Source organism: Protopterus annectens, chromosome 1.part0 (genome assembly GCF_019279795.1).
Source record: "Protopterus annectens isolate FY-2018-M chromosome 1.part0, PAN1.0, whole genome shotgun sequence".
In the NCBI taxonomy this organism is placed as follows: domain Eukaryota; kingdom Metazoa; phylum Chordata; order Ceratodontiformes; family Protopteridae; genus Protopterus; species Protopterus annectens.
In genome coordinates, this window is record NC_056725.1 from 439,380,744 (window position 1) to 439,397,505 (window position 16,762).

The window sequence follows — 16,762 nt, forward strand, 5'->3', positions numbered from 1 at the left end:
CATAGCAAGAGACCCCCATCATGTCCCCAGTCAGTCTTTGGAAGGTACCCATGGCTATTATACTAAGGGCTACACATATCTTTGTTTCTACTGAGATGGGTTCCCCTCTGATGGCTCTGGGCCTGAGTTGAGAGAGTTTTTGTAGTATGTTCCTGTCCACCCTGTACTGCTCTATAATCTTCAGCTCCTGTAACTCCTGCAAGGTTAGCCTGGACCTGAGCACTGTTCTCCTTCTCTGCCTAGGCGAATTGTTGGCAGCAGCAGCAGCATTAACTTCAGCACCTAGCATACACAGATGTAGCAGACCTGCAGCAGCCCCTATCATTCTTTCAGTTAAAATTCCCAAGTCTGTACTCCAATGGTGCAGAGTATGAGGGAAGAATCAGATTATAGGATGTGTGTATACTTTACAGTGCTAACTGTATGACTGGCTACCTATGATGCATTCCACCTGCTTTGTATATCATTAACATCATTTAATGGCCATAGTTTAAGCTGAACAGGAGTCAAACCTAATTAATATGTAATTGCCTTTTAGATACACTCAGCACTGTGGCACACCGTGCAAACATGTGCCCAGTAATGTACACACTACCCTATATTTCCAGGCTCATCATGACAGTGCACCAAGCAAACCCATGGAGTCCCAAGCCTTGTAGGTAAACAAAACTTATCACTTAGTGTGCATCCCCCAGACTTCCAGGCTCAGCATGACAGCGCACTGTGCAAACAGGCACAACTAAGCTCAAGTTAGCTTAGAAGTTATTGGACACACTCTCTCTTGATGTCTGTTACCTCTTGTGCGGACACTAACATGGTCCTGTGATTACATGGAGGGGGATATGAGGACACAGATACCCATTTGTGCTATTCAATAACTCTACCTTATTTGCATAGGGATCCATGCTCAGATCCTGGAAACAACATGATTCAAAGCCCTGCTAGTTTAACAACAGCACCAATACATGATTTTAGATACTCCACACAGGGTTCTGTAATACATTTCTGTCACATAATATTACTTTAGTTTTTCAAATTTTTTTATTTATTTATTTTTTAGATGAGGCTTGTTTGCACACTGAGGCATGCTGCCCAAAAATGCCCACATTATTAAAAAAATATATATTTTAACTTATTTCTTTTATTTTTTTCAGACACACAGTGGATACTTTTGGTCATATCTGTATGTGCTATGCCATTTCTGTCCATTTACCTACATTTCTATAGGCTCTTTTGTCTGTCTACATTCCTGTACAAGGACTTTTTCCATGTACACTATGGACACAGGGTCAGCAGAGCTATTTGCTTGCTATATCACTTTACCTGACTCATTTGAATAAAATTCACCTGCTTATGAGGTGATTTGCATGCCACTGATATTTCCTTGTTGGCGCATGCATGCGTGCCACCCAGCTGTGTCTACTGAATCTAAATCCTGCTTACTTTCATATAAGCAGCATGGCGCGATGTTTACATAAAAAACAAGACCATGCAGGCTTTAATAAATTCCACCCACAGTTTAATCACTGCAGATTCATGAGAACAAGATCACAGTGAACAGTAGTTAAAAACAGGACTTATAATGGACTTATAAGGGTTTATACAAGGAGCAGCAAACCTGCCTTATGCAGAACACTTTAAAGCCCCTTTCCTCTACTCAGTCTGCTACAGGTTACTTAGGGGTGATCTATACCTGGCTTACAAGGCATCTGCAAACCCAGCACTTATACATCTCCTACATATTTATAAGTCATAGTTTACAAGAAATACAAGGTCTAGGGATCTGAATTTTGTCTGTGACTTAAATAGAACATACTGGTGAGACAAATATGCTATCCATCCATGTGAAGCTGAGTTTGTCTCTTACCCAGTTTAAGTGCAACCTTGACCAGTGGATGGGGAATAGGAAAGTCACAAAGGGCTTGGCACCCATGTCCCTTCTGGACTGAGGTAGCTTATAAATGCCTGGCCCTCAATGTCCTGTTTGGATACAGGACATCATTATTCTTTCAGAATAACTTGACTAGGCTCAGAAATGCCCTCAGAGTCATTAGCCTAGTAACAACTTATTAATCTATGAATCTATAAGAACCCCCATTAGTCACTCACAATTTCAAAGAGGTATATTATTAGACAGATAAAGCACCTATTCAGAGTACTAAATACAGCACTATTTATACTAATAAATCCATTGTTCCTTAGGGGTGCCTCTGGCTAATCTGTTCACATTAATGTTTAACCTGTCAGGTATTACAGCCTAAAATCTGCTGAATAAAATTAGGATAAGGTCTTAAGTGCAACAAGCCTAAATGTTTTCATGTCACACTGTACTTTTCAACACTATTAAAATAAGAAAATTAATTAACACGTTAGTGATACCAGTGAAATTTAAGAATATTTACAAATAAAATATGCATTTTTTTAAGCTAGGTGTAATGTGGTGTAAACTATATTTAATATCTTCATCTGAAATTAATGGATCAGGGTAAAATGTTGCCTTTCTCATGATAAAAAAATCCTACTAGCTGGCACATTTTAAAATGTATAATCTAAAAAAAAAGAAAGGCTATTTGTGATAAAGGATGGTCAAATAAAAGACAAACAAAATTAAAAAATGTAAAATGACTGACGAACACAGCACTAAAATTTTCCAACTTTAATGAAAATGGAAAGCACTTTCACACCACAGGCAGTTCTTCAGACCAAAAAACAGATATAATAAAACTATATGTATATATATATATATATATATATATATATATATATATATATATATATATATACATATATATATATATATATATATATATATATATATATATATATATATATACACATATATATATATATATATATATGGATCTAGGACTGTTTACCGAATGCACGTTTAAAAGAAATGTAAACGCTTGCACTCACTTTCTCAAAAGTGCTTTTTCACTGAAAATGCACTTTTGTGAAACAGACATAAAAAAATAAAAAACATCACAAACTTTAAAAAAAAGTAATCACATTTATTGAGAGGGGCAAGTCCACCTGCACTCTCCATGTGGGGGGCTGTGCCCCCCACACCCCTTCTACTTTTATATTCTCACTCCGAGATCACATTACTGTGGGGTAAAGGGAATATTCCCTTATCCCCACTGTGCTGCGATCTCAGCAACAGCCCTTTTGTGATGTTTTTTATTTTTTAATGTCTGTTTCTCGAAAGTGCATTTTCGGTGAAAAAGCAATTTCATGAAAGTGAACACGAGCATTTATGTTTCTTAGAAATGTGTATTTGTTAAACTTTCCTAGACCCATAGATATATATATATATATATATATATATATACATATATACATACACACACACACACACACACACACACACACACACACACACACACACACACACACACACACACACACACACACACACACACACACACACACACACACACACACAAACACATATGCAATCCAGTTACCTATTAAGAGTATGTGATTTCAATAAAGGCTTTAAGGATACAGTCTCATTTAACCCAAAATCCTTATCTGCCTGTAACTGTGAAATCCATCTAAGTTCCATATATTAATAATATTTTCCTGATCAACAGCTCTCAAATTAAAATTCAGCAGTTCTAATACATATATGTATGATCATTATTAACTACATGCTTAGCCAAAGCATTAGGGGTTTTTTGTTTCCTAATGTCATAAATGTGTTCTAGAATGTGTTCTTTTAAAGTGTAATTGCATTTCCCCATATAGAAACAAGGGCATTTAATACACTGTACTAAATAAACTAAATCTGTACTTTTACAGTCAGCATAACATTTTACTTCAAATACTTGCCCATATTCAGGATGTATAAACTTAGATTGAGGAGAGATACACTTGCAAGCACCAAAATAATTACATGGGAATGTACCACAGCATTCACTTAACATATTATCTCTTCTAGGCAGTTGTCTATAACATAATTGCCACTTTAATGATTTACTATTTTTAAATGAGAATGATGGTCTGATGCCTAGCAGTAGTGTCTAAGTGACCAAACTTCACTAACAGTTTTGTCTATTTTTATTTATTTTTTTATTTTTATCTATTTCAGCAGTAAAGTCCTGTCTATAAATTTATGTCACATATCTTGAGAAACTCTTGCCAAAATAGTATCATTATTATATAATCTTGCAGCTCTTAATAAAGTATCCTTTCAGTACATTTCTGTAAGCGTATGTCAGATGCATAGTAGATTACAAGATTTCTTATATAAAACAGTTGACATTTCTTTGGCATTATTAAAAGAAACATATACATCCAAAAAATCAGTAGAAGTGTAATAATAGTTAACTGTAAACTTTAAAAAAAGGTAGTACTATGCAAATACCTAATAAATTAATTTAAATATTGAATAGGTCCTGTCCAAATTGAAAACATGTCATCAACAAAAGCTGATATGTTTAATAAATTCTTTATCTAGTGTGCAAGAACCATATTCACATAACTATTAGCACACACAGTGCCCATGGCAACACCAAACTTTTGTAATTAATATTTATCCTCAAATAAAAATACATTATTTTCTAAAATCAATCCAAGCAGCAGACAAATTATATTATTTTTACCTGTAGTAATAGAACTATGTAATGATAGAAATTCTCTAACATACTCACTTCCTGCACCATTAGGTATAACAGTAAAGAGTGAATTCACATCTAATGTAATCAGCATCTCTTTCGAGTCAATCACTGTCCTATACCGCTTAATCAAATCTATGGCAAATTGTTTAGTATCGTTTAATACTGTATGCATAGAATTTGAAATAGTTCTACATTTTTTCTCTACATAAATATATAAAAGTTCTGTGACCCAGCCACAGTCAGATACTATAGGATGCATAGGGGTAGCTAAGGATTTTCATGTAACTTAGGAAGTCCATATAAAATAGGAATAAGAAGATGTTCAACATGGAAAAATTATAGAGTTAATATGATAATAACCCACTCATGCGTAAGTCATAAATATGTAAATAAACCACATTAATTACCTTATTTACCTGATATTTGCCTAAGCACCTATGTAGTTCAGAATCAGATAACATATTAGGCATTTGTCTCAAGTTTTATCCATAACTATTATGGCACCTCCTTTGTCGACTGGACAAATCTCAATCAACAAAGATTCACATAATTATTTCAAAGCCTCATGTTTATCTTGTGTTAAATTAAAGTTCTTCTTATAAGTAAATTTGAATGCATGCCAAATATCAATCTTGCAAGTTTTCAGAAAGGTTTCCATTAACAGATGTTATGTAGAAATAAATGCACTAGGTTTGTTAAAAGTACATACCTGTGATGACAGGAGAATCATAGCGCTAGCAGAAGCTGTACTTGCAAATAGTCCAACTTCTAACAATATATCCACTAGTTCCAAACAAACAGCTGGAATAAACAAAAGTCCTTTATTCAATACTGCTATTTGGTGAAGTGACAAAGAAACCAAGGAAATACTGTGAACTAAGTCATTAACGTTTTCTCCATGTTGTGGCTCCTGCTGTTCTCTCTGATGGAGCTTGTAGTCACTTTGTCCTTTCTTTGACTTAGGGAATGCCCCTTCCTGAATGTCTCCTCCTTCCAAAATGGTTCTGGCAAAACAACAACACTAAAGGGGATAGGATAGGATGTCATTCATTGATGTGGTTGGTGATTTTTGCATTCGATGCATTATTGGTTGTATGTACAGCAGTTCCTTCTGCTGTAGCGATATTATGCACATTATCTTTATCCATAGTCATTGTCAGTTCTATCTTTATTTCTCGACCAGGAAAAAAATCCACTATTAAAGTCTAATACATCTAGTCGTAGCTTCTTACATTTAATCCCCTGAAGCCTTGATTCATATGCTGCTACATTGTCTAATATTTTTTCTAAGCTCAGTCACATAAGAGGTCCTTAGTTTACATTGCAGCATACTAATTTCCTCTCATAATGAGGTCTCAATGTGACTAAAGAAATCAGTAAGTAGTCTCATATATAATCAAAACCCAGGTTTAAATTCAAAGGTTGCCATTGCTTTCGTAATTAATATCTTCCCATATGTAGGCATCTTAAAAATCCAGAAGTCTCATGGTATAACTTTGAACTATAAGAAAGCTTCGAAGTTAAAGTGTTGCCTCTGCAACCTCTTAAACTTACATAATTTATTTTTTAAATCTTTCACTGAGGTCAGAAAACCTTGAGAAATAGCAGAATCTAAATCAAAATCTGACATAGTGATGTTAGATGCAGGCAAACTTAGCAATGGCACAAATAAACAAAAGCAGGTTCCTGGACAAGGGTTCATCTCCGAATACAAAACAGTATATTTAAAATAAGAAACCACACCTCCAGGTTGGTGGCACAGCACAAAGCATCAGAGACTATCCATGTGCAACTAACTGTGGGTAAAACTGCCTTCCAGTTTATAGCCCGCTACAGATCACCCTCCCAAATACAGGAACCCCACTCGGCCTTCCTGAGAATACTGGAAAATATGAAGGTCTCTCCAAACACCATTATATTGGGTGACTTCAACTACCCAAACATAGACTGGGAGCATTACTCTAGCTCCAACACCCTAGCCCAAAGGTTCCTAGAATTTATAAACTCAAATGCTATGGAACAACTTGTTACCACTCCCACAAGAGGGGAAAACATACTGGACCTGATCATCACCAACATGGGGACACTATGCTCCAGACCAGAAGTGTATCCCTCACTGGTAAGATCAGACCATAAACCAATCTCACTGGATATTCACATCCCGACCCCACCCCTGCCCAGAAAACCACAGTGAAAAACTTCTCTAAAGCAAATTTCACATGCCTCAAAACCGAGGCGAAATCCTTCAAAGCCCCCGGGCCTGTGGAAAATACGGCCCAGACCACAGAATCCTTTATAAACACATTCTATGAACACCTTCAGGAATGCATGGATCATGCAATCCCAAATAAAACCAAGACCCAATCCTCCAAAGGCAGACGTCCTGTCTGGTGGACCCCAGCCATAAACAAACTATACAATAGAAGGAGGAAGCTACTACATGATAGAGCAAAATCCCAAAAAGGGAAGGCATATCTGATCAGTATTAGCAAAAAACTACGGGCACTCATAAAATCGTCTAAGGCCAGCTTCGAGAGAAAAATTGCATAGGACACTAAGGATAATCACAAGGCTTTCTTTAGTTATATTAGGAACCTGGGTGGGAATTCCCAGATATGCTGAGAATTAGTCCAAAATGACAAAAAATACACCAAACCCACAGACATTGCCAACATCCTAGCTGACAGATTCAGTGCAAACTTCTCCCCCCCCTCCCCACCAAAAGAGCAAATATCTATCCCAACAGAGTGCTGCCCCCCTGACATCTCAGATGCTCAGGTAAGAGCCGCCCTCTCCAAAGCAAAAAACACAACATCAATTGGACCAGATGGTGTCCCGGGCTGCGTCCTACATGAACTCCAAGAAGAGCTAAACCCAAACATAAAACTACTGTTCAATCTTAGCCTTACTACAGGATATGTACCCAAAGAGTGGCGTACAGCAACAGTGGTCCCTCTCCACAAAGGTGGTGCCTCAACGGATCCTGGAAACTATCGCCCCATAAGCCTGACTAGCTTGGTCTGCAAAGCTATGGAAAGGATCATCATGGACCTCATAAATAAAGATATTGGGGACCTACAGACACTGGATCCTACCCAGTTTGGCTTTTTTAAAGGCAGATCCTGCCTCTTAAACCTGGTCGATTTCTTTGAAACAGTCACCAAGGCCATTGACGAGGGGAAGGTGGTCCACACAGCCTACCTGGACCTCGCAAAAGCCTTCGATACAATACCCCACTCGGGCATTATAGATAAGCTCACCAGCTTAAATATAAACCCCTATGTCACTAGATGGGTTGCAAACTGGCTCAAGGACAGAACCCACATGGTTAGAATTGCTGGAGCCATGTCAGACTCCAAACCAGTTACAAGTGGTGTCCCACAAGGCTCAGTCCTGGGACCTCTCTTGTTCAGTATATATTTCTCGGCAGTACAGGCCAACACGGAAGGACTGTGGCTGTTCAAGTTCGCAGATGACTGCAAACTGGGCGCCATAATCAACTCTCCAGCCGACACAAGCATCCTCCAAAAGGGCCTCATAGAAACAGACAACTGGTGCCAGAGCCATGGCCTCAAGCTAAACGCCAAAAAGTGTATAGTCATCCCCTTTGGCAAAAACAAAGTGCCCACAAATTACCACATAGGTGGTAATCCATTAAGTACAGAAGAATTCATTAGGGACCTGGGGACCCAAGTTGATAGCAATCTCTCATTTGACAACCACGTGGCCAAAGTGGTTAGAAAAACATTTTATATAGCCCACCTAATCATGAAGGGATTCACATCTAGATCAGGGAGGTCATCGTGCCTCTTTACTCATCCCTCATCAGGCCCATAATTGAGTACAATGCACCTTTTGGGATGTACCTTACCAGACACCTGCAGCAACTGGAAAGACCCCAAAAGTACCTCACCAAGAGGATCAAAGGCTCAAACAGATGCCATATGCTGCCCGGTTAAAGAAACTCCAGCTCTACTCAGTGGCATACCGCCTGCTCAGAGGCGATCTGTGCCTGATGTATAAAGCCATGTCCAACCCGGAATTAATGGACATGCTGCACCTCAGAAAATCCAAATCCCATCGAGCTACGTGCTCGAGAGACTTGAACCTCAGCACTGAAATAAATAGGACATGCTGGAGGGACAGATTCATAACCCAGAGGCTCCCTTCACTCTGGAATAAAATCCCAGTCCAGGTTAGGCAGAGTCCCACATTGACTCTCTTCAAGAGGAATCTTGATGAGTGGATGGGAGATCGTAGGTTTACCCCGGCTATCATTTCTGTGTCACTGTTAGACAGAGGCACAGTATACTAACCTCAAAAAAGGCATAGCAAAATTAATTTAAAATGAGTGGCGAAAGCCAAACACACTCTGGCTAGGCTTATAAATGCCCTAGGGCAGATAGCCTAGTATGAACCTATGAACCTATGAACCAATACAGCCAAAGTTAAACTTGTTAAAAAACATTTATTATATAAAATAGTAAGTGCTTTCCTGACTAAAGAATCACTTTATCAGACTACTTCATTTCAAAACAATACCTTATTTAAACATCCAGTCAGCCTATCAGCATTCAATGCACATAATTAATCAATGAAACACCACACCCTATAAACATGCTTCTTAAAACCTATAGTAAAAAAAAAAAAAATATATATATATATATATATATATATATATATATATATATATATATATATAAAACAGTGTAAAATAATGTCCATTCAACATTCTACATCAAGTATACAATAAATATAAAAATAATTATATACTAATGTGATAACATACGAGCATAAAAAAGGTTTAAGTGAGAATGTCTCATTAAGTCCTGGTGGTTTATCTGCATTGAAATGCATTATCCATTTTTGCTCTGCCTTTTCTGTTAGAAAACAAGTTATATAAGCTTAAGCTCCTCCAATGGCAGAGATTCCATTTGGAAGTGGCATTGCACTACAAAATCATTCCCTGAGACCTTGGTGTTCTTAAAAGGCCAACTTATGGTGATACATTTCCTGTAAGCAATGGTGGGCTTTGAATCTGAAATTGAGTTATGCTTATATGAGGTCATTGATAGATTTTTTTTCTACCCCAAGAAAAGGAGTTGTTAAATGCTGTAAGGAGCATACAAACTGATATTTGTTCAGCTTACCCAATTGAGATTATTGGGGATAGGCTGGATGTTTTGCACGATAATGTCATTAACTATGAAAAGAAACTTCAATCTTCTAAAACCAAGATGTTGTAGAGAGATATGAACAATTTTAAAAAGGGCACTGTTTTTTCTTGGTCCAGAGAATGAAAGGATGATATTAATGAGTTTAATGCAACAGAAGCACCTCCACAATCATCTGTGGCTTCAGTTACTATGGAAATGGAAACTATGCCCCTTGACACAGTTGCATTGAATGCTGGGACATCTACTGTGAGTGCTCAAACCATGGCAATGTTACTGCCACAAGTAACAACTAATACCACTCCAGTCAACAATCCAGTTGCAAATCCAGCTCCTTTTTCCTTGAAGGAACCACTACCCATAAATGTAAAAGAACGATCCAGGGCAGAGCAAGAAAAGGACAAGTTCAGCAATTACAGAGTATAGAAGAGATGCATATAGGAACAAGAACATGGAACAGGCAATGAGCAGTCTGGTACTAAATTTTGTCTTCAATTATGCTCACTACAGCAGAGCTTTCCCTGCCAAATAAAGGTCTTTCCTATATTCCAGCAAGGAAATCTGATATGGTGGACATTTTAACAGACTTGCAAATGTTTGCTAGAAATGTGTCCCTGAAAATTGCATTTTCTCATAACAGCACTGATGTTAATCCTTATAAGAAACCTAGTGTTTTTATACAGAAGACTCATTCAACCATAGAGACTTTTATGATTGTGTGTGAGAGAGACTTTAGAAGTGTTTTTGAACATGAATGAGTGTCTTTTTTTCATAATTTGAATGAAGCTGAACAAAGAGCATTGTATGAATTGAAGTATATGTCTTCCATTGAGATCTGGCCAGCCAATAAAGGTGGCAGAATTGTAATAATGGATAGGGCATTTTACTTTCAACAGGTGATGCAGTTATTGAATGATGATTCTTCTTATTTACAAGTCTCTAATATTTTTGTCAAAGGGGTTATGGAAAAAGTATAATTTTTTTCTGTCTCATTTATTAATGTCTGGCATGATATTTGAAGACTTGCTTAAGTATTTTAATGTAGAATACCTATTTAACCTGATTTTATATGCCCTTCCCAAAGTGCAAAAGGACATTATTGCCCACCTATGAGACCTATAATCTCTAGTAGAGGCTGGGCTACAGAACTGCTTTCTATCTTTGTAGAAAAGACCTTGTACCCTTTACTAGACACCGTTAGCACTGTTATGAGAGACACAAAATCCTTTGTACATGAGTTGTATAATAATGTGACTAATGTGGACAGTGAGTATATGTTTTTGACTGTGGATATTGGATCTCTTTTTACAGTTATCCCCAATACATGGGAGTAGAAAATATCAGAGAGTTTTTGAATAAGAAACAGTTTTTTCTTAAGGCAAGATCAATTTAATTTGCACACTGTTAGTCATCATTCTAGAGAACAATAGGTTTGTCTTTAAGGAAGAGATTTACCTTCAGAAAGTTGGCATAGCTATGGGCACAGCTTGTGCAAAGAGCTATTCCAACCTTGCCCTGGCACATAGGGAAGAGACTTACATACTGCTTGATAGCAAGCTTTGTAAGTATATATTATGGTATACTCAATTTGTTGATGATATATTTTTTTGTGGAATGAATCTGTTGATTTACTCAGTCAGTTTATAGATTATTTACATATGACAACATCTTTTTTGAAATTTACATACAAGTTTTCAAGAGATTAGATTGAGTTTTTGGATGTTACAGTTAAAAAGACAGAAGCAGGACATTTACACACTAGTTTATATAGGAAGCCTAGTAGGAAGAATTGTCTCTTACATAAAAATAGTATGAATCCTAGACATGTGTCTAGGAATGTCATGTGAGGACAGTTCTTAAAAATAATGATAGTGCGTAATGAAGACACACAATTAGATGAAGATATGAGGAATCTTAAGTTTGATTTTTTGGCCAGAGGTTATTCTGGGAAGGAAATAGTCAGTGTATTAGACAACTGTCTTTAGAAAGGAAAACCAAAGGCAAACTCTACTTTCCAGAGCATGATGTAGTTAATAATAGAGACCATGGTCAGTTATTAGCATTCATTTAACTTATGCTATTGACATTGGTGTTTTGCAACATCATAAATGGGAAATTGAATATTTTGAAAGCTAATGATGAACTTAGGGTCATCTTAGATAAAAGACCCCATTTTTCTTTTAAGAATAATTTGTCCCTCAAAAGACAATTATGTTACAAATCTCAAGAATTTAGACCATTGACAGAGTTACAAAGACATGGGACTTATCATTGCAGGGATTTCACTGCTTGTTGTTAAGGTGGGAATTTGAGGAGTAAAACAGAAAAGGCAGAGCAAAAATGGATAATGCATTTCAATGCAGATAAACCACCAAGACTTAATGAGACAGTCTCACTTAAACCTTTTGTATATCCTCATATGTTATCACATTAGTATATAATTATTTTTATATTTATTGCATACTTGATGTAGACTGTTGAACAGACATTATTTTACACTGTTATATATATATATATATTTTGCTATAGGTTTTAAGATACATGTTTACAGGCTGTAGTGTTTCATTGATTAATTACATGCATTGAATGCTGATAGGCTGATTGATTGTTTAAATAAGGTATTGTGTTGAAATGAAGCAGTCTGATGAAGCAATTCCTTAATCATGAAAGCACTTACTATTTTTTTAATAATAAACATTGTTTTTTAACAAGTTTAACTTTGATCATCTTGGTTCAGTACCTTGGTTTCTTATTTTAAATTTAGCAATGAGTTCCTTTCAACAGCCAGTATACAAGACAACCGTTCACATCATGTTTGAGAAACAAAACATCCTGGATTGTAGCCCAATTCTAAATCACGTCCTTCAACCATGGTCCGCATAGCAAAACACAAATAATAAAATAATCCAAAACAAGAAAGGTTACTTGAGATAATGGCTGGTCAAATAAAAGACAGGCAAAATTACAAAAAGTAAAATGACCAACCAACACCGCAGTAAAACTCTTTAACTTTAATGAAAATGGTAAGCACTTTCACACCACAGGTACTTTTTAAACAAAAAAACAGATATATACAAATATACATGCATGCACATACACATACACATTCTAACTACCTATTCAGAGCATGTGATTTCAATAAATGATAACCACTTCTCAAATTAAAATTCTGCAATTCTAATACATAACATTTTAAAATATGTTTGTGATCATTATTAACTAAGTTTAGCCAAAGCAGTAGACATTTTTTTGTTTCCTAATGTCATAAATGTGTTTTAGAGTTCACTCTTTATAGTGCGATTGACTTTCCCTATATAGAAACAAGGACAATTACTACACTGTGGTAAATAAACTAAATCTTTACTTTTACAGTCAGAATAAAGTTTTATATTAAATACTTGTCCAGGATGTATAAACTGAGATTGAGGAGAGATATACTTGCAAGCACCACAAGCATTACATCAGAATGTATGACAGCATTCATCTAGCCTATTATCTCTTCTAGGCAGTTGTCAACACATAACAAAATATTAAACAGCCCTATCTCAAAATTAAAAACCATGAAAATGACATCAAATAACAAAGTAAAAAATCAAAATATAAAATAGCAATAATAAAAGTTATACAAGATCATAAACAAGCAGCTTTAACTTTCAGGATTGGTTTAATGCAAGTTGAGAGAGAGAAAGTTGTTTAATATTTGTATTTTGGAGGTGTATCTCTTTAAACATTTTTTTATATGTTGGTGCCTTTAAGGCTTTTTAATTGCAGGAAGTGAAGTGTTACATTGTTTCTGATGAAGTTCCGGATTGATTAGAATGAAAGCTGATGTAAACCAAGTGTACAATTATAAAAGCAAGCCCTGGGTCCATAGCATTGCAAGGTGTCCCCCAGTTACCCATTTAGGGAGCCTCTTTCCATCTAAAGGTGGCCATAGTCTACCAAAAATATAACTGGTTGTCCTACCTTTAATCAATAAACAAACGGGTAGCGTTTAGTGCAAATTGGTGTACTCTCTGAAAATAAAAAAGCAACAAACAGAGATTTAAAAACATAGCCAATCTACTTACAGGCAGGCTGTGTGAATCTTGTGATCAGACTTGCCCCACTCCCCACCCTGCTGCCAAATCTCACCCTCCCCTACTAGTGCTAGATTTATACTAACTTAGCCCCTCCCCCTCTGCTTTCTTCCAATCAGCATCTCTCACCCCACACCTCCCTCCCTCCCAATCAGCATCACTCATTACCATAGGATTACCCCACCTCTTTCCTCATACTAATTATCTCTCACCACCAAAAGGTCCCCACACTCTGCCACTCTTTATTCCTTCCTTCTTATCATATCCAGGTAACCTCAGTCCCTAAAAATGTCTAGGACTCTTTATACACCAGCATCTAAGCATTCACTGGCTATCTCCCTGCTGTCTATACTACCTATCCTTTACCTCCTCACCATCTATGAAGGCCAATACTACCTTGGATTCCACTACCCAATTCATCACACCATTACCCCTAACTTCTCTAATAACACATCTTATCTAACTATCCCCCACACATCTAATCTCTCATCCCCTTTAAATCACCATCCAATTAAAACCCTAAACTCCAACCACAAAGCCAAACATTATCTAAAACATATACATAAATTTCTAAAACTCATTATCAGACTTCACTACAACCTCATAGTAGACGGGGACATCCATCCCAACCCTGGCTATTCTTCTCATAGTGCCACTAACTCCTACAACAATACACCCACCATTACTTTGCCACTTAATAGAACCACTAACTCTCTTCTCACCTTTCACCTAAACATTAGAAGCATAAACAACAAAATATATCACCTACATGCCCCATTAGCAGTCCATTCCCCAGATATAATGTGTCTCACAGAAACCTGGCTAAAACCTACTACTGCTGATGATGAGATATTACCACCAGGGTATAATATTCACCAATTAGACTGCACTAGTAAAAAGGGAGGGGAAATAGCAGTTCTTTACAAAAACACACTAAGTGTTCAAAGAGATTCCATACAGACACCCCCATTTAATAATGCTGAAATCCTTATAGCTAAACTTCGAATTAGCCACAACAAATGCATAAATATTGTCTGAATCTACATTCCCCCCAGGGAAATATATAACCACCCTAGAAGACATCCCCCAATGATTATCCACTAACCACCCCCAAGAAACCATTATGCTTGGTGACTTCAACATTGACTGCTCCACTTGTGCAGCTGAATCCTCTGTCACCCACATAAATCTCTTCGGGTTCAGTCAAATTATAACCCCTCCTACTAGGATCAGCAAACCCAACAATAGAGAAAGTATTCCTGATTGGATTGTTATCAATGGTCATCACCACTTGTATAAATCTGGAACCCTCCCCGTTGACCAAAATGTTCACTCTCTAACTTACATTGTTAAGGATAAGGGTGAGAACTCCCATCAGCCCACCTATAGAACAGTCATAAATACCAAAAACTTCAATCCTGTAAATTTCCAAAATTAACTTAACTCAGTCAATTGGTCAATCCTAAAACATATACCACTGGAAGAGGCAGTGGCATATTTTAATACTAAATTCCTAAACATCCTGGACTCCCATACCCCATCTCGTAATATTAAGACTAAAACAAATACAGTACCATGGCTCACTAAGGAAATCAAACTAAAACTCAAACTTAGAAATAATGCCTGGGCCATCTAACGAGCAACTAAAGCCTCTCTCCATTCAACAAGACACACAAAGCTGCTACCAAAACCTGCAGCAGAAGCACCAATATAATTCCAAAAAGTTCAGGGCAGGTATAAACCAGCTTCTTCATCCAGGACAATCTACCACTCCAACCCCAACAAACTACACCCAAAAACTAACTGAGAACGTCTCTAGTGCCTTTAATAATTTCTTTACTGAAACAATCCAATCTCTCGCTAACCAACTCAATCCCATACACTCTAACTCCACCACTAATACATCCTTGACTAGCTCCTCCACTAACACACCCACTACTCATCCCCCCTTCAACTTCCAACCTGTCTCTACCACTCTAATTCGATCACTAATCAAAAAATTGAAACCCACCACCCTATCTGCTGACCTGCTCCCAGCAGAGTTCTTAAACATAGCTGCTGATGTCATAGCATTTCCCATATCTATCCTGATCAACAGGTCCATAACTGTTGGTTCTATCCTCCCATCTGGAAAATATCTCATGTTATCCTACTCCACAAAGGTGGAAGTTCCACAGAATTATCCAATTATAGACCCATCACCATTCTTTCACCACTGGCCAAAATAATGGAAAAGTGCTTCCGCAAACAAATTATGTACCATCTCATTCAGAACCAAATACTGTCTGTTTCTCAGCATGGCTTTAGGCCACATCATAGCACCACCTCTGCTCTCCTTTCCTTCACTTACGCCATAAATCTAAACAGAAATAATAACTTGTTTTCAACAGCCCTCTTCCTAGACCTCTCAAAGGCCTTTGATATGGTCAGTCACCAATTACTCATCCACTCTCTGAAATCTATTTCCCTGGACAACCATACTATACAGTGGTTCCAATCCTATCTGAATGACAGACAGCAAGCAGTACTTTGGCAGGGCAAACTATCCACTCTGTTACCTCTCACTCTTGGAGTTCCTCAGGGCACCATTTTAGGTCCCCTATTCTTTTACATCTTTCTCAATAACCTACACACTGCCATCCCAGATGCATCCTGCATCCAATATGCAGACGACTCCACTCTGATCTGCCCAGCCTCCTCCCCATCTACCCTGCAAACCCTAACCCAGAGTACATTCAACACAGTTGAAAAGTGGCTCTCTAATCACTGTCTTCTGTTGAATCCCAATAAGACCAAACTGTTACTCTTTACCCCCACTTGTAGCCCCCCCAATTTCCTTTAATGTAATATCAAACAATGGTACCTCTATTTTGCCAGATATCCAAAC